The sequence below is a fragment of the Scyliorhinus torazame genome, chromosome 5, assembly GCF_047496885.1.
Source record: "Scyliorhinus torazame isolate Kashiwa2021f chromosome 5, sScyTor2.1, whole genome shotgun sequence".
Lineage (NCBI taxonomy): Eukaryota > Metazoa > Chordata > Chondrichthyes > Carcharhiniformes > Scyliorhinidae > Scyliorhinus > Scyliorhinus torazame.
The window spans coordinates 144,675,613-144,689,630 of NC_092711.1; the positions used below are offsets into that span (position 1 = coordinate 144,675,613).

Consider the following 14,018-nt stretch of genomic DNA (forward strand, 5'->3'; position numbering starts at 1 on the left):
AGTGTATCTGCTCTGAAACCAACATCTATGCAACTGTTATCTTTAAACTTGATGATTCCAACACACTCCTGAACAGCATCCCAACCTTTATCATCTGTAAACTTGAGATCTTTGCTGCCCATTTTCTCACTCTTACCAATTCCCTTTTCACTTGGCGCAGTCTTATCAACTGGTTGAACTGTTGATTACCAGAGGCAGCAGCAACACATCCAGCTCTACCTGGCTCTGCTCTCCTCTGCCTAAACTGGTCACTATTTCTGGATTGTTCCTGGAAGCAAGGACAACCCAGATTCTGTTCTTCATGATCATCTTCTTAAATCTCTCTCCTGACTTCAAACAAGTGCAAGAAGCTCATTGATTTCTTTGTCACTGACACTGAGATCATCCGTTCAGCTGAATCTACTTCCAAAAGTTATTTGTGAACTCGCCTGTGTCTCATTAGGTTTTGTGACAGCGTGAATCTCTTCCCACACATGGAGCAGTTGAAAGGCCTCTGCCCGGTGTGAACTCGCTGGTGTGTTAGAAGGTCAGATGAATTAGTAACTCTCTTCCCACACTTGAAGCAGATGAACGGTCTTTCCCCAGTGTGACCACGTTTGTATTTCAGCAGGTGTGATGAACTGCTGAATCCCTTCATACACACAGAGCAGATGAATGGCCGCTCTCCAGTGTGAATTCGCTGGTGTGTGCGAAGGTTGAACAATCGATGAAATTGTTTCCCACACATGGAGCAGGTGAAAGGTCTCTCCCCTGAGTGACGACGCAGATGAGTTTCCAGTTGGGATGGAGATATGAATGCCTTCCCACAGGCCCCACATTTCCATGGTTTGTCTGTGGTGTGGATGTCCTTGTGTCTCTCCAGGTTCGACGATTTCACACCTGTAAATTTCAAATTTCCCATAAAAAGAGTTTATAAACATCATCATTGTCAATACCGAATAAAAATGAAGGAGAGACAACTCTAGTTTGTTTGGAACAGGTTTTCTGCACTTCTTTCTGCGAAACAGTAAATCCTCATCACATACGTTCTCCCTCCTCCCTATGCTGGAATCCAAACCCCAGGGTGACAAACCAGCCCACATTTTATGGGCCATATTTGAATCCACTGAGATTTGCTGCTTGGGTGTCTGACTCGTCGACTGGACCTATGTAGAACTCTGTTCCAACCGTTCTGGCAGCCAACCACCCCCTCCCTGGCCTCACATTTCTGTCAGCAGCCCACCCAACACCGCCCACCTCTTCACACAGACCCATGCAGGCTTACCTTTAATTTTCACCATGAGAGTTTGTCAGTCTTCCAAATCTTTGAAACCATCTTCAAAATTCCTTTCCTTACAGTTTACCCGCTCCCTCCACTCTGGCTGGGTTCAGTTCTCAAGTCCCTCTGTGCAGTGAGAATAAATCGGTAATTTTCTCTCCTGGTCACTGGAATCCTGATGCCCCGCCCACTCTGTTGTTTCACCAAGACAGCCGCAGCTGAAGCAAACAAGCCCCGGGAGCTGCAAAATCAGAATCTGTGGGTTCTTTTTGGCGGTTTGGGGCCTCCAGCGGGTGTTTGCAAATCCTCCCCGCCCATCTCCCAGGGTTTCCTTCCTTTCCAGAGATCAGAGTCCTCATTGATTTGAGTGCAAAGTGTGAGCTCTTATTTATTGTCCCCCCTCCCCCATCTGATGTGAACCATCCTCCAGTCGCTGAAGCAGGATGGTGACCGTTAACCTGGGCCTGTTCCTAGGAGGGAGAAGCCCCGCAGCTGCAAACCAGGGAGCTGACAATGATTGTGAAGGGTTTGCGGATCCTCCCTCCCACCGCCTGATGCTAACTTTGCTTCCCCGGGACAAAGGACTCTCCTCCAGACGAACAATAGCATTGCACCTGCGCGCTACTGTCTCACCTCATCAACCGCACTGCGCATGCTCCAGATCACAAAGCCCAGGGGAATGATTGACGGCGGCTCAGGACCACTAATAATAGGGGGCAGGACTGGAGGACCGAATGGGAGCGGCTGGTCCTCCAACCAATCTGAGCGAATGAGGGGCAGTGAATGAAGCATGCGCAGTGCGGGAAATGGTGAGGGGTGGATGCTTTTTTTCTCGGATCCGTAATTTGTAAGCGGAAAATCACAGATCGGAGCGTATGATGGAACCGGCGTGTGGACGGGAAGATTTCTATACAGATTGTGTGATCTACAAACTCCCTCAAAAACTCATCAATCGCATTTGTACTGAGCGGGTCCAAAGATCCCTTAAATCGTCCCGGTTAATGATCACCATCTTTATTGGGGGCAATGTGCAGCACTGAGCATGTGCGGCCGCCATCACGTTGGGGGCATTATTTTCATAGCTGGGTGGAGCTTGTCCCCCATTGTTTCAAATAGAGACAACCTGTCCATCAAACTGGGTCACCCTTTGAGTCCCAGTGTCTTAATGATGAGACAGGGTGGAAGCAGGGAAGGAAAGAAAAGGATGTAAATCCTGCTCTCTGGATCCTACTACCTCAAGGGACGTCCTGCCTTTTGTGCCCAAAAATCTGTGGCGAAAGTACCCTAAAACATATGGAATTATGCTCACTACTCCCAAAATGTTCCCCTACTGAAACCTCAACCACCTGTCCAGGCTCATTCCCCACCAGATCCAGTACTGCCCCTTCCCTCGTTGGACTATCTACATATTGCACCAAGAACGAACTGCTGACAATGTCAAGGGGTAAAGTTAAGTTCAGTAGGGCACACGAGTGGTCATCCTAAGTTAGAATTATATTCACACCCAAAGATGTGCTGGTTGGGTGGATTGGCAACGCTAAATTGCCCCTTAATTGGAAAAGAAATATAATTGGCTACTCTAAAATATTCTTTAAAAGTTCGAATTATAGAATCCCTGTTTCTGGAAGGGAAGTTTACGAGCTTTGAGGGGCTGACTGACATGTTTGGGTTGGCGTGGGGAGAATGTTTTAGGTATATGCGGGTGCTGGACTTTGCAAGGAAGGTCTTCCTGACCTTCCGAATAGTGCCTGTCTCCTCGCTGTTGGAGGCGGTGCTGTCAGCGGACAGGGGGAGGGGAGGGGAGGGGGGGGTGTCATCTCGGTGATTTACAGGAGGGTTTTGGAGGAGGATGGGGTGTCCATGGAGGGGTTAAGGCCAAGTGGGAGGAAAAGCTGGGTGTGGCACTGGAGGAGGGTGTGTGCTGCGGAGGCTAAACGCCTCAACTTTGTGTGCGAGGCTGGGGCTGATACCACTGAAGGTGGTGTACAAGGTGCACCTTACAATGTCTTGTGGTCTTGGCACCTTCAGGTGATGCCACCTAAGACAGAGTAAAGAAAATTAGGAATACTCAGGAAGTATCAATTCGAGGAGCATAGATCTCTCAGAGATAACAAAGGAATAGATCAGAGTTTTAGCAACAGATGCTCTGAGCCTTGGCTGGAGTCAGGCAATGTTGCTGAGGTGGAATCCAGTCTTCAAGATGATGTAAATATGTGGTTGGGAGCAAGTCACAGGGTCAAATATCACACCAACCATTTGGACAATCTCTTTCAATCTCAATCTCAAAACAATGACCAGGGTGAGGGATGGATTCAGTGGCTAATAAATGTAGTTTGTTACAGGGGCTGAACGCAATGTCTTCCCAATATTGAAGTGGAGAAAGTTTCTGCTCACCCATTACTTACTGTCAGAACTGTGTGTGCCGTGGAGGGGAACCTGGATGTGATGGTGTTCACAGACCCGATATCCTGGTCCTTCAAGGAGGCGGAGGTAGAGGGGTTGGGAGATTCTGTCAATGTTCTGGTTAGATTTTGGAAAGAGAAATTCCCTCTCCTCTGCCTCTGTTCTCAATCTTTTCTCACTCTCCTCCCCCCACAGAGGCCTGAAACTTTTCTGGCCCAGACCTGTGGAAGATTCCCTTCCCTGAACGACATCAGTGAATCAGTTGTTCTTTTGTGAAAATCTGGCAGTTTTCAAGGTCACCTTTTCCTAGTGCCGGCCTCACAAATGACCAGATTTCAGCTCAATTTCACAACCCACCTTTGTGTTTTTCTGGATTTTCTCTCACTCCTTTTTTTCTGTCTAAACTGATTTCACAGGATATTGGAAGGGGAAGGTTTGCATTTGGGAAACATCACATCAGGATCTGACAGAGTCGCTTACGTTATCGTTACTGAATATCAGCAGGTTTTGAACATAATATAAGAATATAAGAACTGGAAGCAGGAGTAGGGCACCTGGACCTTCGAGCCTGCTCCGCCATTCAATGAGATCATGGCTGATGTATTGTCGACTTAGCTCCACTTTCCCGCCAGAACACCATAACACTTTATTCCTTTATTCTTCAAAAAACTATCTATCTTTATCTTGAAAACATTTAATGAAGGAGCCTCAACTGCTTCACTGGACAGGGAATTCCATCGATTCACATGGAAGGAAAAAACACCGTTCACAGTGAAGAGAAACCATACATGTGTTGTGTGTGTGGACGAGGTTTCAGCCAATCTTCTGGCCTGTCAAGACACAAGCGCATTCACACTGGCTCGAAACCGTGGCAATGTGGGGATTGTGAGGCGGCATTTGGTTTCCCGTCTGAGCTGGAAACTCATCGACACACTCACACTGGGGAGAGACCATTCATCTGCTCCGTGGGTGGGAAGGGATCTACTTGGTCATCAAACTTGCTGACACAACAGCGGGTTCACACTGGAGAGAAGTTGTTCACCTGCTGTGTGTGTGGAAAAGGATTGACTGATTCATCCAAGCGACTGAAACAGTAGCGAGTTCACACCGGGGAGAGACCATTTGCCTGCACTGAGTGTGGGAAGGGATTCACTCATTTATCCACCCTGCCGAGACACCAGTGAGTTCACACTGACAAAATGCCTTTTAAATGTCTGCACTGTGGGAAGTTCTTTAAAAGCTCTGGAAAACAGATGTACCATCAACATGTTCACACTGATGAGAGACCTTTTAAATGCCCAGCCTATGTGAAATTTTATGAAGGCTCCTGGGAGCTGATGTCCCACCAATATATTTACACTGATGAGAGACCGTTCAGGTGCTCTCACTGCGGGGCTGGGTTCAGGCGATCATCTAAACCCACTGTCCACCAGCGAATTCACACTGGGGAGAGGCCATTCATCTGATTGTGGGAAGGGATTCATCCACCTTGCTGAAATACTGGTGGGATCATATTGGGGTGATACAGTAGCACAGTGGTTAGCACTGTTGCTTCATAGCGCCAGGGTCCCAGGTTCGATTTGTGGCTTGGGTCACTGTCTATGCGGAGTCTGCATGTTCTCCCCGTGTCTGCATGGGTTTCCTCCGGGTGCTCCAGTTTCCTCCCACGAGTCCCGAAAGAGGTGAACATATAACAATATGCAAGAGCAGCACGGTGGCGCAGTGGTAGCACTGCAGTCTCACGGCACCGAGGTCCCAGGTTCAATCCCAGCTCTGGGTCACTGTCCGTGTGGAGTTTGCACATTCTCCCCGTGTTTGCGTGGGTGTCACCCCCACAACCCAAAAGATGTGCAGGGTAGGTGGATTGAACATGCTAAATTGTCCCTTAATTGGAAAAGGTGAATTGGGATCTCTAAATTTAAAAAAAACAGAACAATACAGCACAGGAACAGGCCCTTCGGTCCTCCAAGCCTGCGGCGATAATGGTACCTGCCTAAACTAAAACCGTCTGTGCTTATGGAATCCAAATCCTTCCATTCCCACCCTATTCGTATATTTATCTAGTTGTCCCTTAAATGCCGCTGCCGTACCTGCTCCCACCACCTCCCCAGGCAGCACGTTCCACATATTTCCCACCCTGTGTAAAAAACCTGCTCCGCACATCTGTTCTGAACTTTTCCCCGCGCACTTTATACCTATGTCCCCTCGTACTTGACTCTCCTACCCTAGGAAAGAGCATCTGACTATCCACTCTGTCCATACCACTCATAATCTTGTAAACCTCGATCAGCTCGCCTCTCAACCTCTGTTGTTCCAGTGAGAACTGACCGAGTTTATCTAACGTGCTGTTGGGTAATTTGGACATTCTGAATTCTCTCTCCGTGTACCCGAACAGACGGCAGAATGTGGCGACTCGGGGCTTTTCACTTCATTGCAATGTTAATGTGAGCTTACTTGTGACAATAGAGATGATTATTATTAAAGACAGACCTTTCAAATGTTTAAACTGTGGGAAATTCTATAAAACGTCCGGGGAACTGATGTCCCATCAGCTTGTTCACACTGATGAGGCTGTTCAGGTACTCTCACTGTGGGACTAGATTCAGCAACTCACTGTATCCCGGCGAATTCACACTGGGGAGATCTAAACTTTCCTTATAGTTAAAATTCTCCATCCCTGGTAACATCATCATAAATCTTCTCTGCAACGGGCAGCATGAGGTCCCAGGTTCGATCCCGACTCTGGGTCACTGTCCGTGTGGAGTTTGCACATTCTCCCCGTGTTTGCGTGGGTTTCACCCCCACAACACAAAGTTGTGCAGGATAGGTCGATTGGCCACAATAAATTGCCCCTTAATTGGAAAAAATTAATTGGGCACACTAAATTTAAATAAATAAATCTCCTCTGCAGTCTCTCTCGGATGATCACATCCTTCCTGTAATATGGCTGTGGTCTAACTGGTGTTTGATGCAGTTCCAGCACAATCTCCCTGTTCTCATAATCTCAGCACTCGGCTACCAAAGGAAACTATCCCACCTGCCTTCCTAAGCACTGAAGAGAGAGAGTGAGAGGCAGCTGAGAGAGACAGAGGGAGAGAGAGGAAGCAGAGGGGGTGAGAGGCACCAGAGAGAGAGAGGAACACCAGAGACTGAGAGAGGCAGGAGAGAGAGAGGAGAATAGAGAGAGACAGTCTAGTCAGTAACAAAAATAAGTAATGGAATTGAGTTCAGACACGGATCTGCATGAACCGACACCACTTTATTGACAGATTGACAAGGTAGTCACTGTACTTGAATCAATGTTATTCACTTTTGGAATTGAATGAACAAAGGGTCAGATTAACTATATCACAATCACCCAGATTCAAAAAGGTCTGTTTAATACAGAACAGGATTAAACCCAGTGTCAAATATTACAGGTGCCTGTGGCTGTTTGATGCCTGGTTTCATTGTACAGCTGACAAGCCCACAGCTTCAGTGAACTCGTCTATCCAGGGTCTGTTTCTAAACCCTCATCACAACATAATACCTGGTTAGCTATTTATATATGGTCAGCCTGCTTGGACAGCTAACACAAACCTCAACCAGAAACTATGGTTCTTCTTTCAACTGATTCCAGCTCCGACAAGCGGTCACAGCATCTCCAGCCTTCAGCTCTGTTACTGGGCTGTTATTGACATGAGCAAGAACATAATAAGAACTAGGAGCAGGAGTACGCCATCTGGCCCCTCGAGCCTGCTCCACCATTCAATGAGATCATGGCTGATCTTTTGTGGACTCAGCTCCACTTTCTGGCCCGAACACCATAACCCTTAATCCCTTTATTCTTCAAAAAACTATCTATCTTTATCTTAAAAACATTTAATGAAGGAGCCTCTACTGCTTCACAGGGCAAGGAATTCCATAGATTCACAACCCTTTGGGTGAAGAAGTTCCTCCTAAACTCAGTCCTAAATCTACTTCCCCTTATTTTGAGGCTATGCCCCCTAGTTCTGCTTTCACCCGCCAGTGGAAACAATCTGCCCGCATCTATCCTATCTATTCCCTTCATAATCTTATATGTTTCTATAAGATCCCCCCATATCCTTCTAAATTCCAACGAGTACAGTCCCAGTCTACTCAACCACTCCTCGTAATCCAACCCCTTCAGCTCTGGGATTAACCGAGTGAATCTCCTCTGCACACCCTCCAGTGCCAGTACGTCCTTTCTCAAGTAAGGAGACCAAAACTGAACACAATACTCCAGGTGTGGCCTCACTAACACCTTATACAATTGCAGCAGAACCTCCCTAGTCTTAAACTCCATCCCTCTAGCAATGAAGGACAAAATCCCATTTGCCTTCTTAATCACCTGTTGCACCTGAAAACCAACTTTTTGTGACTCATGCACTAGCACACCCAGGTCTCTCTGCACAGCAGCATGTTATAATATTTTATCATTTAAATAATAATCCCTTTTGCTGTTATTCCTAACAAAATGGATAACCTCACATTTGTCAACATTGTATTCCATCTGCCAGACCCTAGCCCATTCACTTAGCCTATCCAATTCCCTCTGCAGACTTCCAGTATCCTCTGCACTTTTTGCTTTACCACTTATCTTAGTGTCGTCTGCAAACTTGAACATATTGCCCTTGGTCCCCAACTCCAAATCATCTCTGTAAATTGTGAACAGTTGTGGGCCCAACACTGATCCCTGAGAGACACCACTAGCTACTGATTGCCAACCAGAGAAACACCCATTAATCCCCATTCTTTGCTTTCTATTAATTAACCAATCCTCTATCCATGCTACTACTTTCCCCTTAATGCCATGCATCTTTATCTTATGCAACAACCTTTTGTGTGGCACCTTGTCAAAGGCTTTCTGGAAATCCAGATATACCACATCCATTGGCTCCCCGTTATCTACCGCACTGTTAATGTCCTCAAAAAATTCCACTAAATTAGTTAGGCACGACCTGCCCTTTATGAACCCATGCTGCGTCTGTCCAATGGGACAATTTCCATCCAGATGCCTCGCTATTTCTTCCTTGATGATAGATTCCAGCATCTTCCCTACTACCGAAGTTAAGCTCACTGGCCTATAATTACCCGCTTTCTGCCTACCTCCTTTTTTAAACAGTGGTGTCACGTTTGCTAATTTCCAATCTGCCGGGACCACCCCAGAGTCTAGTGAATTTTGGTAAATTATCACTAGTGCATTTGCAATTTCCCTAGCAATCTCTTTTAGCACTCTGGGATGCATTCCATCAGGTCCAGGAGACTTGTGTACCTTTAGCCCCATTAGCTTGCCAATCACTACCTCCTTGGTGATAACAATCCTCTCAAGGTCCTCACCTGTCATAGCCTCATTTCCATCAGTCACTGGCATGTTATTTGTGTCTTCCACTGTGAAGGCCAACCCAAAAAACCTGTTCAGTTCCTCAGCCATTTCCTCATCTCCCATTACTAAAGAGAGAGACAGCAAGTTGCCTGAGGCTTAAATGGGAAGTTGAATCTTGTGACTCAAAACCAACTGTGTAAGATCTCTGAAAAGATCAGGAATTTTAAATTCTAAACCCAGTGAACAAATTAATGAGTCATAAGACAAAAACTTCAGGTTTTATGACTTTACTGCAACAAACTAGAAGCAACAATGCCTAAACACTATTTTTATAGGGAACGTATCCCTTAAACTACAAATAGAATGTAGCCCTTTTACTTTTAAGACAATCAAAAATCACACTCCATGGTTACGTCGCTGAAGTTGTAACTCAATTCTCCTGGAACCAGCCCAATGTGATTCTTCGTGCCTGTGTTTACTTCCATTCTGTTCCTTCGCCTGACTGGCAATCCTTAACCCCAGAAGTGTATTTTGCAGTGATGGTTCTCTTGATGATATTCAGGTCCCGATAAACCAAGTGACTCCTCCAAATCCTGAAGTGGCGTTAGGTTTTTTTCTGCAAATCTTCATCTAATATCCTGTAAAAGGAATTTACAAATGGAAATTGAGAACAGGCAATCCTAGTTTCCATCCAACACACTCTCCCTCCATTCTCACTCTGCTGTAATATTCATCCTCCTAATTCTCTAAAGGTGCTGATTCAGGCTGACTGACAGATCCCTGCTCCCCGTCTTGGAGAGGCCTGAAAATCTCCATGCAGACTGCCAGACAGAAATATGTCTATGTTACTGAACTCAAAATGTGTGGAACATACAGACTGGATTCACTTCCTTTCTCTTCAGCTGCTGCAAGTCACCACTGTCCCCTCAGAATGAGGAAAGAAATGGAAAGATAAAGTAGACTTGGAGCGGCTGCTGCCTCTTGTGGGGCATTCCAGAACGAGAGGTAATAGTCTTACGGTAAGCGGTAGCAAATTCAAAACAGTTTTAATTAAAAAAATATTTTTTTTTAAGCGTACCCAATTATTTTTTTTTCAATTAAGGGGCAATTTAGTGTGACCAATCCACCTACTCTGCACATCTTTGGATTGTGGGGGTGAAACCTACGCAGCCACAGGGAGTAAGTGCAAATTCCACACAGACATTGACCCAGGGCCGGGATCGAACCCAGATCCTCAGCGCCGTAGGCAGCAGTGCTAACCACTGGGCCACAGTGCTAACCACTGGGCCACAGTGCTGCCCTATTAAAAACAGTGTTGAGGAGAAGCTGCTTCTCCCAAGGGCTGTGAATCTGTGGAATTCACTACCCCAGAGTGCGGTGGAGCTGGGACAGTGAGTAAATTTAGGGAGAAGTTAGACAGATTTTTAATCGGGTTGAAGGGTTCTGAAGAACTCTCAGGACGGTGGAGATAAGGCCAGGATGAGATCAGCGATGACCGAATGGCGGAGCAGACTCGATGGGCCAAATGGCCTAATTCTGTTCTTATATCGTATGAACTTCTGAAAGGGGGGGGACATTGATTTGCTCCCAGATGTTGCCCAGAGGAGGAAGTTTTAGTCTGAAACCCATTGTTTAACCTCCACATTGTGACATCACAAAGGAATTCATCCTCTCAATCAGCCAATAGGAATCCATTCGCTCCGCGGTGACGTCACTGCATTAGTGCGCACACGCCGGCGCGCGGACACGCGAGCGCCGCCCCCACCCTCTGTTCCGTCTCCCCCAACACATCCTCGAGACGGTTTCCAGCAACCGGCTGATAGTTCCGGCCGTCGGTGATCGCCCCTTCCTTGACCCGGGACTGCGCATGTCTCAGGGAGAGGGAATGATGCGCATGCGACGGAGAGCTCACTTCCCCTGACCTTACCTCTCAGGTGTTGACCAATGGGAAGACTTGGAGGACCGGAAAGACTCTGCCCCTCCGCCAATCAAAGCTCCCCCATTGTCTCAATGCGAAAGCTGCACATGGAGGTTTCTGCCGAGCAAAGCTGTTGTTCCCCCAACCCTGAATGAGCTTGAGCTGCACACAGACTCCTGTCTCCAACATCTGTGAGTAAAACACTTTATTTCCTCCCCCTTTACATTTCTTTTCTCATTCTGACCTTCAATTGGTCACTTGCAGCAACTGAAGGGAAAGGAAGTGAATCCAGGGAGGGTGCAGACTCTGCAAAGCTTGGCCCAGGTCTCTCTCTCTCTTCAAGACATTGACATCCTTTGCCCCCTCAGCTTGACACATTTATTTGTCTGGCTAAAAGGACGACCTCTTTCCCAATGTTCACAATTAAAGGGCTGGTTTCCCCAGGAGATGGCTGACATTTAAGGGGTCAGTAGACAGGCCAAATCCAACTCAGCCAATTACTTCCCTGTCGGAACACTCTCCACCATCAGCAAAGTAATGGAAGGAGTCATCAAAGGTCCTATCAAGTGGCACTTATTCTGCAATAACCTGCTCCAGCTCGCTCAGTTTGGGTTCTGCCAGGGTCTCTCAGCTGCTGACCTCATTACAGCCTTGGTTCAACCAACATCCTGGGGGTTACCATTGATCAGAAACTGGACTGGACTAGCCATATTAATACTGTAGCTACCAAGGCAGATCAAGGGCTGGGAATCCTACGGCGAGTAACATGCCTCCTGATGCCCCAAAGCCTGTCTACCAGACATCTACAAGCACAAGTCAGGAGTGTAATGGAATACACTCCACTTTGCTGGATGAGTGCAGCTCCAACAACACGCAAGAAGCCGGACTCTATCCAGACAAAGCAGCCTGATTGATTGCATCGCCTTCCACAAACATTCAAACCTTCCACCACCGACAAACAGTAGCAGCCGTGTATACCATTTACAGGATACACTGCAGTAACTCATAAAGATTCCTCAGACAGCACCTTCCAAACACACAACCACTCCCATCTAGAAGGACAAGAGCAGCAGAAACCTGGGAAGCGCACCACCTGGAAGTTCTCCTACAAGTTACTCACCACCTTGACTTGGAAATATATTGCCATTCCTTCACTGCCCCTGGGGCAACATCCTGGAATTCCCTCCCTAACAGCACAGGGGATGTAGGGCAGCATGATGGAGCAGTGGTTAGCGCTGCTGCTTCATGGCTCCGAGGTCCCAGGCTCAATCTCGGCTCTGGGTCATTGTCTGCGTGGAGTTTGCACATTCTCCCCGTGTTTGCTTGCGTTTCGCCCCCACAACCCAAATATGTGCAGGGTAGGTAGATTAGCCACACTAAATTGCCCCTTAATTGTAAAAAATTAATTGGGTATCCTAAATTTATAAAAAAACGAAGTGGGAAAAAAAAAACAGCACAGGGGATGTACCTACACCTCAAGGACTGCAGCAGTTCAAGAAGGCAGCTCACCACTACTTCGGAAGGGCAACTGGGATGGGCAATAAATGCTGGCCTAACCAGCATTGTCCACATCCCGTAAATTAATTTTTAAAAATTCAATATTGGACAGAGATATGTCGAGTGTTGTTATATGGTATGTATTATATATTATTGATGGTTCTGTAAGACAATACATGTATTATTATTTCTCCTTTTGTAAATATTACTGTACCTACATTATATATTTCCAGTCATACAGTCATTGCAGCACTGACAGAATCCATTTGGTAACTCAAGTCAATGCTGACTCTCTACAGCAATCCAGTCAGTCCCATTCCCCCTCGATATCTGTGTTCCCCTGAAAGTTTATTTTCTTCAAGTAACCATCTTATTTTATTTTAAATTATTGATCATCTCGACTTCCGCAACCCTTGTGGGCAGTGAGTTCCCTGTCATGACTACTGCATGACTAAATAAAATTCTTCCCCAGAATTTCCCTATCTCTAATCAGTAAATGTACTTATATGGAGATTCTCTACTCTTGTACAGGTTTTAGTGAGTTTAGATTTGTTGATCAGCACCTTCAGGAAAATTGGAAGGGAAAGTAAGTGAATACAGGTCTCTGTGTCCAGGACAGGAAACAGTGAGCTTGGATCTATCAATCAGCCTGGATCAGCATCTTCAGGAGAATTGGGAGGGTGAATATTAGTTATAGCAGAGTGAGAATGGAGGGAGAGTGTGTGGGATTGAGATTTAGAGCATTTCAGGGAAAGAGAGAGGAAAGAATGTTCGATAGAAACTAGAATTGTCTGTTCTGAGTTTCTATCCTGTACTGACAATGATTACTATTGTAAAATCTGTTTGCAGGAAGTTCGAACGAGAGGAATTTGAGGCCGATATCTCAAACTAAATATCATGTCAAGAACTGACTGAGTCACTCAATTCTTGGGATCATCGGCCTTTGAATCTAGAAGGAGAAATGTTTGTCTATTCTGTCTGCTTCAAGAGATTTTAAACATCAGTGTGTCTGGAAAAGCACTGAGACACACACACACACCCGTGTGAGACTGTTACAGAGCACTGACTGTGGAAAGAGCTTTAACCAGTGACACAGCCTGAAAAAATACGGCACCATTCACAGCAGGGAGAGACTGTATAGGTGCTCAGCGTGTGGACGAGTCTTCAACTGATCGTCCAACGCGGTGAGATGCAAGATCACCCGGACCATGGAGAAACCATGGAAATGTGAGGATTGTGGGAAGGGATACAATGCCCCACACGAGCTGGAAAGACATCAACGCAGTCACACTGGAGAGAGGCCTTTCACCTGCTCTCAGTGTGAAAAGGGATTCACTAACATTGGCAACCTGCGGAGGCACGAACGAGTTCATACTGGGGAGACGTCTTTCACCTGCTCTCAGTGTGAAAAGGAATTCACTGACATTGGCAGCCTGCGGAAACACGAACGGGTTCACACTGGAGAGAGGCCTTTCACCTGCTCTCAGTGTGAAAAGGGATTCACTCACATTGGAGGCCTGCGGAGACACGAACGAGTTCACACTGGAGCGAGGCCTTTCACCTGCTTTCAGTGTGAAAAGGGATTCACTGACATTGGCAACCTACGGAGACATGAA

General features: G+C 46.5%; 1 protein-coding gene and 1 long non-coding RNA gene across 2 annotated transcripts in view; both read right to left on the bottom strand.

Annotated features, from left to right (window-relative positions):
- Positions 1 to 14,018, bottom strand: part of LOC140419996 (uncharacterized) — an 86,657-nt gene that overhangs the window by 24,775 nt on the left and 47,864 nt on the right. The gene's annotated exons all lie outside the window — the stretch shown is intronic.
- Positions 9,259 to 10,867, bottom strand: LOC140419999 (uncharacterized). The gene is made up of 2 exons (XR_011946124.1): positions 10,753 to 10,867; positions 9,259 to 9,625 (listed from the first exon to the last, which is right to left on the bottom strand). It is a non-coding gene; the product is annotated as an uncharacterized lncRNA (long non-coding RNA).